Source organism: Otolemur garnettii, unplaced genomic scaffold (genome assembly GCF_000181295.1).
Source record: "Otolemur garnettii isolate 467f Iridium unplaced genomic scaffold, OtoGar3 scaffold00103, whole genome shotgun sequence".
In the NCBI taxonomy this organism is placed as follows: domain Eukaryota; kingdom Metazoa; phylum Chordata; class Mammalia; order Primates; family Galagidae; genus Otolemur; species Otolemur garnettii.
This window is the reverse complement of record NW_003852498.1, coordinates 5,314,808-5,332,906: the sequence shown is the minus strand read 5'-3', so window position 1 is coordinate 5,332,906 and position 18,099 is coordinate 5,314,808. Positions and strand designations below refer to the sequence as shown.

General features: G+C 35.5%; 1 pseudogene; it reads left to right on the top strand.

Moving 5' to 3' along the window:
* Window positions 1-104: 104 nt before the first annotated feature.
* The window catches only part of LOC100966700, a 20,230-nt pseudogene continuing 2,235 nt past the window's right edge, over window positions 105-18,099 (top strand).

Here is an 18,099-nt window from a genome sequence, read left to right as displayed (position 1 = left end):
ATTGAAGTAATACATATTAATTTAACATATTTCTTAATTTTTTCTGTATCCCAATGTTAAGTATGAGAGATATAAAATGGAAAAAGATAATGACTTATGAGAAGATGATAGCACAGAAAACCCCTGGAATTACTCGCCAACAAAAATACAAATACAAACTATTCAAAGACAAGAGTAACACCCTGAGTTCACCTGAACTTGATAGAGGAGCAAAGGAACATCCTAGCCTGAAGACTCAAGAGAAGAGAGGACCAGTAAAATGAACAATTATTTCACAAAGTGCTCCCCTCTCCCCTTCACCAGCATAACACCATTCACCAATTTCTCTACAATAGTGGAAGTGAAAGTGTGATATCTACCATGGCAAAAATACATGCAAGTGTAAATATCACTAATAAGGCAGAAAAGCACAGGAAAGGAGAAAGGAATCAAATGTTATCCCTATAGAAAACTACCAAATCACAAATATAAACAAAAAGAAAACAACCAAAAGATACACCAAACAATCAAGATAAGCAACAAAATGACAATGGCAAGTCTTCAGCTATCAATAACGACCTTGAATATAAATGGTCTAAATCCCCAATGTATACACTGGCTAAATGGATAAAAAGCAAGACCTAACTAGGTGAGGCCTAAAAGAAACACATTTTATCTGTTAGACATGCATAGACTGAAATGAAGTGATGGAAAAAATATTTCATACAAACAGAAACCAAAAGTACGCAAGGACTTGCCACACTAAATATCAGAAAACATCAGGGCTGGATGTGGTGGCTCATGTCTATAATCTCAGCACTTTGAGAAGCTAAGACAGGAGGGACATTTAGGCCAGGAGGTCAAGACCAGCCAGAAAAATATAGCAAGACCCTGTCTCTACAAAAATATTTTTTTTGAAAAATCATCCAGATGTAATAGTGCACACCTGTAGACTACTGAGGAAGATGGGGTGGGAGGATCTCTTCAGCCCATTAGATTGAGGTTGCAGTGAGCTATGATCATTCATGTACTCCAGACTGGGTGACAGAGCAAGACTCTATCGGAAGAAGAAGAAAAAAGAAGAAGGAGAAGGAGGAGAAGAAAGGAGGAGAAGGAAGAGGAAGAGGAAGCAGAAGAAAAGGACAAAGAGGAAGAAGAAAAGGAGGAAGAGGAAGAAGAAGAGGAAGATGAGGGGGAGGAATAAGAAGAAGCAGAGGAGGAAGAAGATGAACAAGAAGATGGATAAGAAATAGACTTTAAATCAGAAAACATAAAAAGAAATAAAGAAGCCCATTATGTAATGATAAAGTTATTGATTTGGAAAGCATATATAACGATTGTAAATATATATGCACCCAATACCAAAGCACTTGTTTATATAAAGTAAATATTGTTAGAGCTAAAAAGAAAGATAGACCCAAATGCATAACTAGTTGATAATTTCAACACCCCACTTCCAACACTGGACAGATCATCTAGAGCAGGAACATTCAAGCTGCAGCCCACAGGCTGCATGCTGATTTTGTGGGAGCTTATTCTGAGTATCTATAGTGTCAGATATCATGACAACTATGCATGATTTTTTTTCTTTTGTTAGTGTTTGTGTATTTAATGTATGCCCAAGACAGCTCTTCTTCCAATGTACGGCAGAGTAAAAAAAAAGTTGAAAACCCCTGATTCTAGGCAGAAAATCCACAAAGAAATGTTGGATTTACTCTGCACTATAGACCTAATGGACCTAATAGACATTTTTGGAATATTTTATCCAACAACCATAGAATACTGTATCTTTTCATTAGCACATGGACATTCTCCAGGATAGGTTGTGTCACAACAAAAGCAAATCTCAACAAATATGAAAATATCAAAATCATATCTGGTTTCTTCTCAGACCACAATGGAATAAAACTAGAAATCAATTATAAGAGGAACTCAGAAAACTACACAAATACATGGAAATCAAATAACATGCTCCTGAAGGATCAAGGAGTCAAAGAAGGAACTAAGAGGAAAATTAAAAAATTTCCAGAAAAAATGAAAATGAAGACACAACATGCCAAAACCTGTGCAATACAGAAAATGCTATAAAAGGGAACTTTATAGCAATAAATGCTGCATGGAAAAAGTAGAAATATTTTGAATATTTAAAAACCCTAAGAATGAACTTCATAGAACTAGAAAAGCAAGTCAAACTTCAAATTACTGGAGGAAAAGAAATAATAAAGATCAGTCAGAACTAAACAAAATTAACTCTATGAAAGTTCAAAAGATCAATGAAACAAAAAGTTGGTTTTCTGAAAAGATAAACAAAGTTGACAAACCATCAGCTAGTCTAACAAAAAAAAAAGAGAGAGAGAGAAGGCCCAATTACATAAAATCATAAAATCAGAAACAACAAAGACATTACAACTCATACCACTGAAATACAAAGAACCATTGAAGAGTATATGGACTTCAGCCAATAATTACAATGCATCCAGGAGAAGCTTTGTTTGAATTGGTTATCCTGTTCAATAGACATCTAGTATTTGTAATATAGCCAATAGCTGGTATATGGAAGCTTATCTATTATAATTCTTTTTGTAGTCTGTGCTTTTGAAGTTTTATCCATAAGATCTCTGCCTATATCATCAATGTTCTGATGTTTTCTCCTAGGTGTTCTTCTAATCATTGTATACTTTGGGGTCTTAAGCCTTTAATTCATTTTGAGTTGATTTTTGTATATGGTGAAAAATAGGGGTCTAGTTGCATTCTTCTGCATATGGATATTTTGATATATTTTGATATTTGTATACAATGTGTCATGATCAAGTCAGGGTAACTGGGATATCCATCACCTCTAAATGTCCATCAGCAGATGAATGGATAAAGAAAATGGGGTATATACAGCCAATAGATATTGTTCAGCCATAAAAAGAGAGGAAACCCTGACGTTCACAGCTACACGGAAATCCCCAAAGGATAGTATATGAATTAAATATAAATACGTTAGTTACAGAAAGATAAATACTGCATGGAAGCTAAAAAACTATTGAGGTCAAGAAATAAAGTATATGTGTGGTTATTAGAGGGATGGGAAGAAAAGAGGATAGGGAGTTGTTTAAGAAATTCAAATTGTATATAAAGCCAGCACATTGTACCCCATAATTACATTAATGTATACAGCTATGATTTAATTAAGAATAAAGAAATGCAAATTTATAGCTAGATAGGAGAAATAAAGTCTAGTGTTCCAGTGCTCTATAGCATTACAGGGTGAATATGGTCACAATAATTTAGTGTATATTCATATTTCCAAAAAGTTAGAAGAGATGATTTTAAATGTTCACAACACCAATGATAAATGTTTCAGATGATAGATATGCCAATTACCCTGATGTGGTCATTAAACACTGTAAACATGTGTCAAAATGCCAGTGTGTATTCCATAAATATATATAATTATTATATATCATGTGAAAACAAATTAAAGAAAGGAAGTTAATAATAAAGTTATTGGAAATATATATTTATATCCACCATCATTGCTGGTTAATCTTGTCCTATATTTATGTTGGGATATTAACTAGGAATATTAACTAATCAAGAGTAACAAACATTTAAAATTATTTTCATGTAATTATTATGCTCTTATTTTTCTATTTTAAGAGATGTTTTATCTACTAAAGGACTGTACAATGAAAGAGATTATAGAAAGCATTGGCATAGGCACTGGGGGAGCCATCAAAAGGCTTTCCACAGAACTACAGTGTGGCCATATCTTCACTTAGAAAGCTGGGGATGGAGTAGAAGATGAAGAAAACAATGAGGAATAAAATACAGGCAAAGAGGTGAGGTTAGATGCTGTTTAGTATTTAGCCAGGAGATGATTAGGCCCTACAATAAGGAAGTGGTATTCAGAATAGAGACAAATAGACTACTTTATAGGCAAGTTGGGCCACAAAATTAAGAAAAAGATTGGTGGGCATGAGTTTGGTGCCATGCTGAGATGAAGGCGAAGTCAGGGAGTACTGCCAGTCCCTGTATTTGGCAAAAGAGTATGGTGTAAATCTCATCATGCTTTACTGAACTGTGAAACACTCACCAAACTCCTTCCTGGAGAGTTCAGCAACACATACGATACACTGTTCACGTTATTTGCTTCACAGGGCATTAATTATATGAATAATTACAAGGAGATAACCTCTGCTTTCAAATAAATTTATGTTAATATGTGTTTTTGAATATATAGTGAATATCTGTATCAGCTCAATATTGAAGCTCAAGAAACATATTCCACTTGGGACTCCTTTGATTAAATGACAGTGTATAGGAATATAGATACCTTATTTATCATATATTTACTGTATATTCATTCATTTTTTTTACTTACAATCATTCGTTTTTAAGACCAATATATAATAAGGGACTTGTAAATGAAAGGAAAAAGATTATTTTAACCAGAAACACCGATAGTCACAAAAATTTCTATACAATACCTCTTAGTCCTCTCCTTGAACTTGGCAGTGTTGCCATCAGCCCCCATGAGCTCTTTTGTCTGTATTTTCTCCCAGCCTCTTTCTGAGAATGGAAAAAGCTATAATGGTATACTTACATAAGGATAATTGACTCTGAAAAGCTGAGTGAACTCTAAGCCAAAACAAGTGAAAAATTACACTATTTCTGCCAGTGAAAATCAGAGCCCCCAAGTATATAACTGGGCGACTGAATGAGAAAAGCAGAGAGAAGCAGCAGAATAAGAAAGGAAATGGAGAAAAGGAAGAAAGGCGGTGGCAGATGCCACAAGGAACAAAGACCCTCAGTCTTTCTGAACTCTGGTAGCGACCTTGGTAAAGCTATTCCAACTCCTGTCTGAACTTGTATGATATATTATTCTGATATATGGAAATAAGCTATGATGTGCATTCAATATTAATACAAGAGGAAAACAAATGATTTTAATTATTCTTGAAGAATACCTGGAACACGTCCTTGGAAATCTTGTAGGTCATAGACACCCAGCCTGGAAGTATTTAACAAAAAGAAGAACATTGGTAAAGCTTTTTTCCTCTCTCTCTTTTTCGGTTCCTAATTGTTTTAGAATTCTTGACACAATTAATTAGACAAAAATAAAATACAAAAGGAATTCCTATTGACATGTGGCAACATAAATATTCTGTATGCGGGGATGATATTTTGTTAGCTTTTTGCAATCCTGCTTTCAATTTCCTCCATTTTTTTATATAATAAAGTTTTGGTGTGCCTCCAGATCCAGGGTAAACTAGGCAAAGCTTAAAGCCCTGTTCTCTTAATGACTAGTCTTGTAAAATATCCTCCCAAAACATATAATTGGTTCCTCCAGGAGCTTAAATAGAAGAGCACTAACAAATTTATATGTGCTGAAATACTTGACATAAGATTCAGAAATAGCGTAATTATACTTCACCTGTCTGTTCTTATTTAAGTTATTATTCCTTCCTCATTTTATGAGGTCGTGTATTTAATTTTCCAGTGCTTTTCTGATTCACATTCCTAATGACCCAGAAAGAGAGACTTTTTGCAACTCTGAGAGATTTTCTACTACTTATAAGATCATAGTAAATTTAACTTACAAATTAAGTCCCTATTCTCTGATTTTCGATCTTTATGTTTTATGACAGAGTGCCATCCCTAATTCACACATTTATGATGTGCTAAAGCCAACTGGAATATCATTTTTTAAATACTTACATAATGGATAAACAAAATATGATACACACACACACACACACACACACACACACACACACGGGATATTATTTACCTTTAAAAAGGAAGAGAATTCTGATACAATGTGGATGAACCCTGAGGACATTATGATAAATGAAATAAACCATTCACAGAAAAACAAATACTATTTGATTCCGCTTATATTAGGTACCTAGAGTAGTCAAATTCATAGAGACAGAGGTTGAATGGAGCTGTCAGGGGCTGAGAGGAGGAAGGAATAGGGAATTATTGTTAACAGATACAGAGTTTCAGTTTTACAAAATGAAAAATATTCTGAGTTCTGAAGATGGATAGTTGTTAATCATTGCGCAACAATTTGAATGCAATTAATTCCACTGACCTGTTTGCTTAAGAACAACGAACCTGGTAAAGTTTATGTTATATGGATTTTACCACAGTTAATAATTTTTAGATACATAATTCTTCTTGAACTTTCTCTAATTCATAGCTGTCTATTCACTTTTTAAAAAATATGTAGAAGTAACATAAGAATAAGTTTTTCTAAAAGATTTGAACAATGTTGAGTTTGACAGAGCAAGACACAAAATTCCCGTTGACTTACATTCAACTTCTCCCTTCCCCAGGGCCTCAGATGATATGTACTCTTCCAGTTTAGATTCTATGAAATAGATATTAATCTCTATATGTGTATGTATGACATATACATATTTATATATATATATATATGTATATATATACTTTTTTTTTTGAGACAGAGTCTTACTACATCACTCTCCATTGAGTGCTATAGCATCACAGCTCACAGCAACCTCAAACTCTTGGGCTTAAGTGATTCTCTTGCCTCAGGCTCCCGAGTAAGCTGGGACTACAGGTCACAATGCCCAGCTATTTTTTTTTTTTGTTGTTGTTGTTGTTATAGCTATCATTGTTGTTTGGCAGACCTGGACTGGGTTTGAACCTGCCAGCTCCAGTGTATGTGGCCAGCACCCTAACCTCTGAGCTACAGGCACCAAGCCATATATATATATTATATAAGAGTTTCTTTTAACCTAAATGGGGTCATGTCATACACCTAATTCTCAGACTTGCTTTTTTAAATTTACTGTGTCTTCTTAGAGATATTTCCTAACTCAGTGCTTTTCCTCATTCTTTGTCATAACTGTACAGTAATCTTTTGTTTAATGATTTATCTGTTGATGAGACATTGAAGTTGTTTATTCTTTCATTTCCAAACATCTGACCTTTGTAAAGATCTGCTTTATGATGAACAATATATCAAATTTTTTGCATGGAAGTATTCCCAGTACCTACCATATAGTTCCTGGCATCTATGCATGAGTCAAATAACTTACTAGATTTAGATTATCCGAGGTGATGGGCCCTGTCTTCTAGTCTTACTATACTATAAGAGAGTAAAAAAAACATAAACTATCCCTGTCAACTATATCAATGTGAATTATTATAGTGAATAGGAGCATATATTTTTATTTTTTTATTTTTTTAGGAGTATAATTTTTAAGAAACTAAATAGAGTGAGACGTGTTATCCAGAGGACTTTCTTTGTCATTGTTTTCTGTTTTCAGGCAGTATCTTGCTCATGTTGCCTAGGCTCGAGTGCAGTGGCATCATCATAGCTCAATGTAACTGTAAACACCCGGGTTCAGGTGATTCCCTCTGCCTCAGCCTCCCAAGTAGTTGGGATAATTCAGTGTGCACCACTGATTTTTATTGTTGTTGTTGTTGTTGTTTTCTGTAGAGATGGAGTTTTGTTACATTGCTCAGGTTGGTTTCGAACTCCTGGCCTCAAATGGTCCTCCTGTCTCAGCCTCCCAAAGTACCAGAATTACAGGCACGAGCCACTATGCTCAGCCTTGGTTTGTCATTCTTAAAGATGGCCAAGAATTATTTTGCCCACGCAAAATGTTTATTGCAAATCTAGGCTAACTATAGCAAACATAAGAAACCATGAATGTATTCTTTTTCTCCTCCAATTCCCTGCCCCTTAACCACAGAGGCTGTTTCAAAACACTTTTTCATTTTCCTAAATGAAAGATAAAATAGACGTGTACCTGGACCACTGAAGCCCAGATAAAATTAAAATCATTCTTTAGAAAAGAAGTTCAAAAAGTGCATTGATCTACTGGAAATTACAAAGGAACTTGAACCTTCTAACCAAGACAGTAAGAAAGTTTAATATTATTAGTAGATTATACATAAAAGCTACAGTTGGTTAAAGACTTACCCCAAGGACACTAAGCACATTACCTTATTGAATCCCTTCAACTCTATAGACATTATTATTTCCATTTCACAGACAGGTTATTAAAAATGGCTATTTCCCCAAGTGTATATGGTCTGGAAGAGCAAAAGCAGTTCTTAAACCCAAGTCTGTTTGATTCTCAAGACCAACACCCTCACAGCATACCGTTCTAAGCTACCAACAGCTTCACAATTACTAAAGAATTATGTTTCAAAGTAATTGGCCATGTGGTCTTTATTACCACACGGTTTTTGTTTTTCTAAATTCTTTTGAAACAAAGACATGAGAAAAAAAATAAAGGATTACAGCCAAAGAGATCCCCTGCCCTTTCTTCCCTTAGCCCCCCTTCCCCTCCCCCCCAAAAAAAGAATAAAAAAGATTGGCTATAAAAACTTAACTGGCAAATGCCCGAAGATGATCCGTGCTTCAGGAACCATTTGTGAAGCTCATTTTCTACTACTTTCTAATTCATCTGAGCTCCGGCCATGTTCTACCCAAAATATAGGTCATTCCCTTAGGCATCTTTAAGCATTGACTTCTGATATGATATCTTTCCCCAACTGCTTCTTTGTCTGCTCCTCGATAATCAAACTTGGTAGATAGGGTTATCTATTATTTCAAGCATTTATTGTCTCTTTGGAATATTTCACTTCCATTCTTTTAGTTATTTTAAAGTATACCCTAACTTATTTTTTAATTATATCCATGTTGTTGAGCTATCAAATATTGTCCATTTTGTCTAACTATATTTTAACACCTATTAACCATCCCCATTTTATTCCCCCTCCCTGCTACCATTTCCTACTTCTGATATTCATCATTCTACTCTCTGAGATCAACTGTAGAGAAACCTTGGGGCTAAGAAGGCCAGTTTACTGCTTGAGTATTTGTTATGTGTAAGTAGTACTGGCAGAAGTAACTCCTATAACATTTAAGAATTCATGCCTGAAACAGTGTTAACCCTATTGTGGTTTCACAATATAAAATCAAGACAACATTTGATGCCAGGAAATTTTTATATATTTTTTTCCCTGAACCCAAGAAGAACAACAACTTATAATTCCCTCAGGAGGGTACTTTGGCTCTGTTATGTCATAATCTATACCAGGAATGCTGTGAGGAATCAGCAAGTAAAAATACAAAAAGAAAGAAAAGAGAAAGAAAAAGAAATAAAGAAAGAAAAAAGAAGGAATAAATACATAATAAATAAATAACCAAAGAAATGTAACAAATTTATAATGTAAATGTTTCTTACTCATAGGAACTCTGTTTATTTTTGCTATACATAGTTTTAAAAAGTTTAAAAAAAAACTAAGAATAATAGATGTAGGCAAGAAATTAAAAAATACAATAGCTTAGGTGGTGCTTATGGCTCAAAGGAGTAGGGTACCAGCCCCATATACCAGAGGTGGTGGGTTCAAACCCAGATCCAGCCAAAAACTGCAAAAAAAATTTTCAAAAATTTTAAAGTTTAAAAAAATAATACAGCTTGAAGCCATTCGGTATAACATAACTCAGCTATCAAGATAATGACTGAGAATATTATGTCAGATTATGACATATTAATTGGTATTCATAAAGAGAGTTCAGCCACAGTACATTCTTTATAAATTTACACACTTACAGAAAATGTTTAAGTGATAGATACCAAGTACGCTTTCTTAGAAAATCTAAGAGAAATGTATAACAAATTTTAAAAAGACTTTAAAAAGACAAATTATCAAAAAGTAAATAAACAAATTTTAGCATTTAACTCAGATAAGCTTCCACTGGAGAAATCACTTCCATGGCTCATTTCATTCTACACACCTAAAATATCAGGTGTCTGTCTATTCCTACTGTCTGGAACATTTTGCGTTTTAGTGGATCACTGTTTTTTCAGAGACTGTGGAAGATAATGACTCTTGGCTTCTAACATCTAAAGAAATCATCAGCTTTTCTGTTCTTTTTTGGAAATACATGACTGGAATAAAGACATTTATCCTTCTCTGCTTCTCACCCCAGCCTGTTCCCAACTATTAATAGTTCAATGTCCAGAGAGCCTATGAAAATTGTTTTCTACTTATACCCTTGGCTACCACCTCTAGCACTTTCTTTTTCCATCCAATCTACTCAGCCTTTAAAATATATCAAAGAGAATTGAAACAAATATGATGAAGGTATTCCAAAATAGGAATCATAAAACAAAAATTCTTAACACTCAATTAAAGAAGTAGTCTTTCCAGCACCAGTCAATACTTGGAGGAGGCAAATAATTAACTATGCTAAGTTTGTCTTTAATCAATTGAAGTTTCATCTGAGAGGTAATGGGTCAGAATCAGAATTATGCAATTCAGATGTAATATCTTTATTCATATTAAAAAGAAACTGCTACTTTCAAATAGTTACAGGCTAGTTGGGAATAGTTCTCATTGTAGGCAATCTCTTTATTACATCACTTTGATGTTCAGAGCCAAACCAATACAACATAGAAGCGAAAAAAAAAAAAAAAAGGACTGAGAAAGCATCTTCAGCTACAGCTACAGGCAGTGTGTTCTTCTTCTTCTTTTTTTTTTTTCAAATTAACATGGGGGTACATAGTTTTGGGTTGCATCATTTGTATTTTTTACATAAAGTTCAAGTTGTAGTTGAGTCCTTCACCCAGTAGATGTGCCATATACCCCTACATTGTACCCGTTAGGTAGGAGCTTACCAAACCCCCTCCTTCCATTCTCCCTTCTCCCATTCTTGAATTTAACTGTGTTCTTCTCTTGTGTGGTGGCCACTGTTCTTTTTGGGACAAGATCTCTGTACCTTAAATCTTGTAATACAACTTTGCAATTTGACAGGGATATTAGTAACAGGAACACAGAAGAACAAAGCTGTGGCATCAAACCATAGTAACATGGTATTCATCTTAGTCATAAAGGCTTAAATCTCCAGAAATTGTATTATCAGCTATAGATAAAGCTACTACTTTGTATCTTCTGCATAGAAGAATGTTGAATTTTTCTCCTGGTTATTCAAGCCAGGGATAGGCAGTCTTTCTCAGCTCTCATTCATTTGTGTCACTTCATCCAAAAAAATCTTAAATCTCACCTTCTAAGTAATTTTATGGCCACTGTCAAATTATAAGCTCAAGCCTCCATATCTCTTGCTTAAATTACTGTAGCACAGTATAACTTCTTGCATGTGGTCCCACAGGCCTTGCCCCCAAGATATTGAAAATGCTCCCACGTCTATCCACTTGCTTCTATTGATAAGATGTTTTTTTAAAATGCAAACCAATCCCATCATACCTCTGTTTAAAACTTTTCAATGCATTCTAGCTGCCCTAGGATGAAGCCCAAATTCTTAATACAAACTAACATTACTCTCTTCATTTGAACCTCCCATACCTTTTCAGCCCCATTCTTGTACAGGGAAGTTTATTAGGTATCTACACCCATAAAAAGAAGAGGAAAGATTAAAGGAATCTTACAGAGGAAGATTGAACTGTGGTGCGGATCTAAGGAAGCCTTGGCCAATCTGAAGGGGACATAAGAAGCAAATTAGAGCAAATTCTAATAAAAGCAAATTAGAGCAAATTCTAATAAAATATTAGAATTATCATTTACCAAGCTAAAATGGAAAAAGCCTTTATGGATTTGCCTAAATCTGTCATTGCACGCAAGCTCCCCATGGAAGGAATGGCCTGGAGAAGCTGGCCTCTGTAAGGTTTCTCCTGAATGAGGAGCTGGCCACTGTAGGGTGTCTGCTAATCTCAATCCATATTTGGCCATCAAGATTTTTCTGAGGCAAGGAACTGGATGATGCATGACCATATGCACAGATCAATATTTGCATCACTCTGATATAATCTTCCATGTACATTTGAAGAGCAGCTTCTCTGAAATTTCAGCATGTCTCTATTCTTAAGGGAAAATTTAGAAGAAAGAGCTGAGTGGGATGACAGCTCTTCATTTCTACAGCTGCCTCAGGTCCACAATTGATACTCCTCATCTCTCTACTCCACTATCTAGTCTAGATTTCCCTCACATTTGCCTTCCCCTTCTTCTGTCCCAGGTCATTTTCCTGGTGCCATGACCCAAGTCCCTACACTCAAAGACTCTGGGTCCCTAGTCACCATGCCTTTCCTAGGCTGAGCTATCTATCTATTTTTACTAATGTTTGGGAAATGAAATCCCAAGAGACATTGATGTGGAGTATATGAGTTCACAAATGGTCCTGTTTGTCTCTTTGTGTAATAGCAGGGGCACATCCTTCTGCTGATTAGTCTGTTACCCCTACTAAGATGTCGATTCCTATTCTTGCATGCTAGCCCTAGGGATACAAGGATCTCAAAGTATATAGCTTTAAATTCAGGGAACACTTGCTATGTCTCCTGCTTAAAAATGTGCTCTTTTGGAAGCCTAGGAATGCTAACTTCAGAGCCTAGAGTTTTAAGTATGTGAATCACAGTTTCCCAGAGGGATATGAGGAGGGATAGTGCACAGAGCCACCACTTCTTCTACCCCTTTGTTTCACCTTCTACTGGAAACACAGTGCCATATCAGATCTTTGATTCTAGGCATATGCTGTATCCTGGAGGATATTATGGTGTGCCATTCATGCACCTGTCCACACTGCTGCCTAACTAGCACCTTAACTGTGCCTTCAACCATCTGTTCAGTGATCTACAAGTCTGTCAGCTTCTGAGTAGTACAGAATATGATATGACCATTTAATCTCATGGTCATGGGCCCCTATGCCACTTTTAATAAAACATTTGCCTCTTGCTCTAATATAATTGCACTGCCTCAATTGGCTCTTGCTCTACTATAATGTTAACTGAGGTCTTAGACCAGTGTATCAAACACTTAAATCTTAGGACAGTAGCATTGGCTAGGGCCCTGTGGACAAAAAAACAAACATATAGTAGTTATATGTAGTAGTATATGTGTATTCTTTTGGTAAGGAATCATTGGTCCTTCCAGGATGGAAAGGTCTCAAAAACAGAATCAGCTGGCCAATAAGGGGCAAATTTATCTTCTTAAGGAATAATGCCGTATTAGGAGCTCAGTATTTACTTCTGCTGCTGGAATATTGGAAACTGAGCAGTGACAGTAGCTGGATCAGCCTTAATATGTGGGAGTTAACAACATTAGGCCCATGTGTTACCTCCATCTCTGTTACTGGCACTATGTCCATTCTGCCAGCACTAGGTAGACAGCAGAGGCTGACTGAGGTCAACTAGCTGGGTCACACTGTCCACTTGGTTGCATGAACTTCTGATGTAAAGATCTAGATCTTTCTGCTTTGTTCCCACTCCCACATTTATCCAAATGCTTCTCTCCCAGACCACTTTGTCTCTGATCTTTTAATCTTTTTCCTTCTCCTAGGCCATTTTCCCTTTCCTATAATTTATGTATTTTTTTAACTTTTTTTTTTTTTTTAGACGGAGCCTCCAGCTATCCCCCTGGGTTGAGTGCCATGGCATCACAGCTCACAGCAACCTCCAACTCCTGGGCTCAAGCGAGTCTCCTGCCTCCGCCTCCCAAGTAGCTGGGACCACAGGCACCCGCCACAACACCCAGCCATTTTTTGGTTGAAGCCATCATTGTTGTTTGGCGGGCCTGGGCTGGGGATTCAAACCCGCCACCTTAGGTGTATGTGGCTGGCACCTTAGCCGCTTGAGCCACAGGCGCTGAGCCATTTATACTTTCCAAAGATCTGCCTATAAGGAGAATTTTTGATCACTACTGTTTTTCAAGGTCATCCCTGAGTGACACTGCTGTGCATTTATGACCTATGATCACATTCTTTCATTCAATCATTCAAATTTTATCAAACACGTACTCAATTACACTGCCAGTTGGGAAATGCCAGCTACTCTACTAGGACTTGGGAATCAAAGAATAATATGACAACATCTTTGCTTATTAGTTCACAGTCTATTGGAAATCAGAAATAAATAAAATATGGTGACATTAGCAGCACTAATAGAAAACTTTCAAAGAAATAGATAACAAATGTTAGATGTTTCAAAAAGGGAAATTCCCTAGCAGCAGAAACATTGGCCTACATATTGGCCTCAATATGAACGGATTTACAAAATTATAATGGTAAGTAAAAATAATTACCATACAGCCTGAAAATGTGATTATCTGTCATAGAGAAGAAGCCTGTTCATGCTTTAGGGCAGTTGGCAAAACAGCCCTTGGTTAATACCATAAATGAAGTACACCAAGTTCTGAGCTCATGTCATTTCTCTTTTTCAAACATGTGGGGTAGGGTAGTTCTCAGGAGCCATCATTGCTTGCCAACACTAGAATGGATTGCTGCTCCGGGAAGATGATGGGAAATAGTGCCAAAGGAGGCAAAGAGAGAGGAGGGAGAGCCATGTAAAAATGGAAGATGAAGTATCACTAGAACAATGTGTTCTTAAATAATACACATGTGATTATTACTGTTCAGAGTTTATGTGGTTTCTGGCACAACCCCTCAAAATTAGACATAGGCGAATGTTCTCAGCATTGCAAAGCAATTGGTCAAGAGTCCAGAAAGGAAATTATATCCCAAATGAGATTTTGAAACAAAGTCTCAAGCTACTTTAAAAGGAAGAAAGCCAACAGTGGTATTTTTAAAAAATGGTGTTGCTTATCTATAATTATAGATATCAATCTATATCCCTGTGTGGAAACAAGGGAACCCAACCTAGGAGGCCACACACACACACATTAAAAACAGTCACAGAGTAAATCTACAAACTCAGATAGATATTAAAAACCTGACCCTGAGGACTGTTTTCTCAAGTATAAAAACAGAAAAAGGAAAAGAGATAAAATCAGCTAACTAAACACTGAAATGTTAATAGAATAAGCACTGAAACATTTGGACAGCTAACCACATCTTTTAAAAGTCCAAAAATTCTTAACTTTAAAAACCTGGCTATGTTTATCATGGAAAATATGGAATTAAGGTATTTCCAAACCTTCCTGGATTTAATCATAAAGAATCCCAGATCTCCTGTATGGCTCACCTATCCTAATGATGAGGATGAACATCAAGGCCTATTTCATGGTGACTTAGCTCACTGTATTCAAGTGAACCACAGACAAGTCCAGAATTGTGATGTCCATCCTTGGCCATGACCATCATTCAACATTATCTAATAGAGAGAAGCATTTCATGAAAAGAAAATCTTGCCAAAAGTGTGAGGTCTTGTCAACAACTGGCAAAGCACTATTTATATAGTTTGTGCCAAATAAACAATAACTTATTTTAAAAAGTCCTTCAGTGAGAATTGTTTAAGCAGTTAAAGGATCCAGCTCCACATCCAGTGAGTGACTTGCATCGAACATTCCATCCTTGAGGAATATGCCATTGGGATTCTCATAAGTAAAATCATGACATAATGGCTGTGGGTACTTTAAATACTAACTCTTCCATAAGAGGATTCATAGTGAATTTGTGTATAATAATTCATTTAATTAATGGTCTAATATATGTTAAATACTATTAAAATGAATCTGAGACTGTTGTTCCTATGTAAGACAGTATGTCCATATAATTCCCTTTTATTTAATTTTCTATTTTATCTATCTCTTTCTTCATAGCTAATCAATGTCATACCTAAGTCTTGGATTCTAAAATATACCCATTTTATAAGAGTTGTTCACTGATTCTGTGAACAATTAAGAACATGCTCAAATGCCCTTTGTCTTGAAGGTGTGAAGAGAGTTGTGAAAGTATTCACTTTAGCCAAAGACTTAGAGCTAATTCTCCCATAGTCTTCAATTAAATAAATACATACACATATATGTTAGAAAAACATATTAAAATGAGTATCAAAGTGAGTTTTTAATAAAAATTTTATCAAATGGAAAAACCTTTCAGGTGAAATAATGGAGTCCATTTTTAAGTAATTAAACATGTTTTGCTTCCTGTTCTATCTGCCTTTCATCACAGATATTCCTTGTTAGAATGTAAATTAGTGCAACAACTGTGGAGAACAGTATGAAGATTCCTCAAAAAACTGAAAACAGGACTATCATATAATCCAGAAATCCTACTGTTGGGTATATATCCAAAGAAAGGGAAATCAGTATAAGGAGAAGATATCTGCTTTTCCATCTTTGTTGCAGAACTAGTCACAATAGCCAAGATTTGGAGTATCTAAGTATCATCAGTGGATGAACGCATAAAGAAATTGTGGTACTTATACACAATGGAATGTAATATAGCCACAAAAGAGTAGAATTCTGGCATTTGCAACAACATGGATCAAACTGGTAAACATTATATTAAGTGAAATAAGCTAAACACAGAAAGAGAAATCTCACATTTTCTCACTCCTATTGTGGAGTCAAATATCAAAGACGATTGATCTCATGCATACAGAGAACAGAATAATGGAAATGGTATCATAGAGAGGGGATATTGTAGGGATGGTTACATGGATGGAAAATTATATAGAATGAACAATATTTGATAGCACAATGAAGTGGCCATAATCAACAATAAGTTAAGATACACACAAAGAAAACTAAAAGAGTGAAATTCGAGTGTTCCTAACATAAAGAAATGATAAATGTCTAAGGTGATGGATATCCCAATTACCCTGATCGATTAATTCACCTTGTTTGCCTGTATCAAAACATCACATGTACCCTATAAAGACATAGGACTCTCATGTACCCATCATAATTAAAAAGAAAAACATCTTTGTTAGAAATACAATAACACCTCACAGGGCTTAACCCTTAAAATTGTTTACGACAGGTTTTCCCTTTTTAAACGTACATTTTCCACTTTGATATGTTGAGCTCCTATGAGATTTACTAGCAGAGTAAGGGAAAAAGGAATATTGTAATAAAGTTATGAGCTATCTCATTATGTGCAAACATTTGGCAGTTAGTATCCCTGGCCACGAGTAATAGAAAGCCTAAGAAAATTTAAACACCAAGAAAATGTACTATCCCACGTCATAGAAATGCAGAGAAAATTAAGGTTTCAGTACTGGTTACTTAAGCATTCCAACAGTGTCATCAAAGCCCCAAGTTTCTGCCATCCCTCCTTCCTTTGACCTCTCATCCAGAGGTGTTAGACAGATGGCTGTAACAGAAGCAAATGTATAATCTGCATCAAAAATAAAAATCATCCAGCCAAAAAGGCATCTCTTAGCATGGAGAATATTTTACCTGTAGATCACAGTTCACAGATCATTGGTTGGGACTGGAACATATTTCCATTGCTAGTTCAATCACTCAGAAGGATAATTAGCTTAACTCTACAAAAGCTAGTTAACACGCCTACCGCTGGGATGCAGTCATCTCTTGGAGGGCACATGATCACATATGGAAGGGTTGTATAACTGAATAAAACAGGTTTTATTAGGAAGAAAGGGAAAAGTGAATGGTGGTAGATGACCAAAAGTGCCAATCTACAATAACTGCAGTGGACTATAATAGAATTAAAGTTTCAAATGATTGTAAATTTAAATTTACAATTTACTCTGTTTTGTTGAGGAGGTGAAGATTAAAGATTACAAATTTAAATTAAGCTATGCAGAGAAGATGTTTGTTTTTTGATAAAATGAGGATTAGAGAAATAACTAAAAAAATTTTCATGCCAAATAAAGAGATTAAATCAAAAGCAAGAATAAATATGTATCACTGTTGAAAAATAGACAATTACAAAAATTCTAGTCAGATTGCTTCAGTGTACTGAAGTATATAAAAACCAAAACTTAAGAGTTTTTAAATTGTTCAAAGTCACACAAGAATCAATGATAAGTACCTATCCTAAAGCATTCATCCTGCCCCTAAATTATGTTACATTCTTCACTAGGAATAAAGATAGGTCAGTAATGATTTTTAACAAATTCCAAAAATCATCATTCCAAATTGCACTGATGAAATTATTCTGGTGTCAGTACTAACAAGAGAAGTGAAGTACCTCTTTTTCCTTTTAGTATCCTGTGGTATATTGGACATTAAGTTAGTATTATAATATTTATACTAACGATCGACCCTAAACTCTGTGCCAGGCATTGTGTCAGCTGCTTTATAGCGATTATTTCTAATTGTCCTAACGATGTAGGACAGGTGGCACCATGACCTGCCTGCTGGGAGGCTCCAGTAGCCAGAAGGGCTGGACACTTGCAAGGGAGACACTGGAGCCTTGCTGCC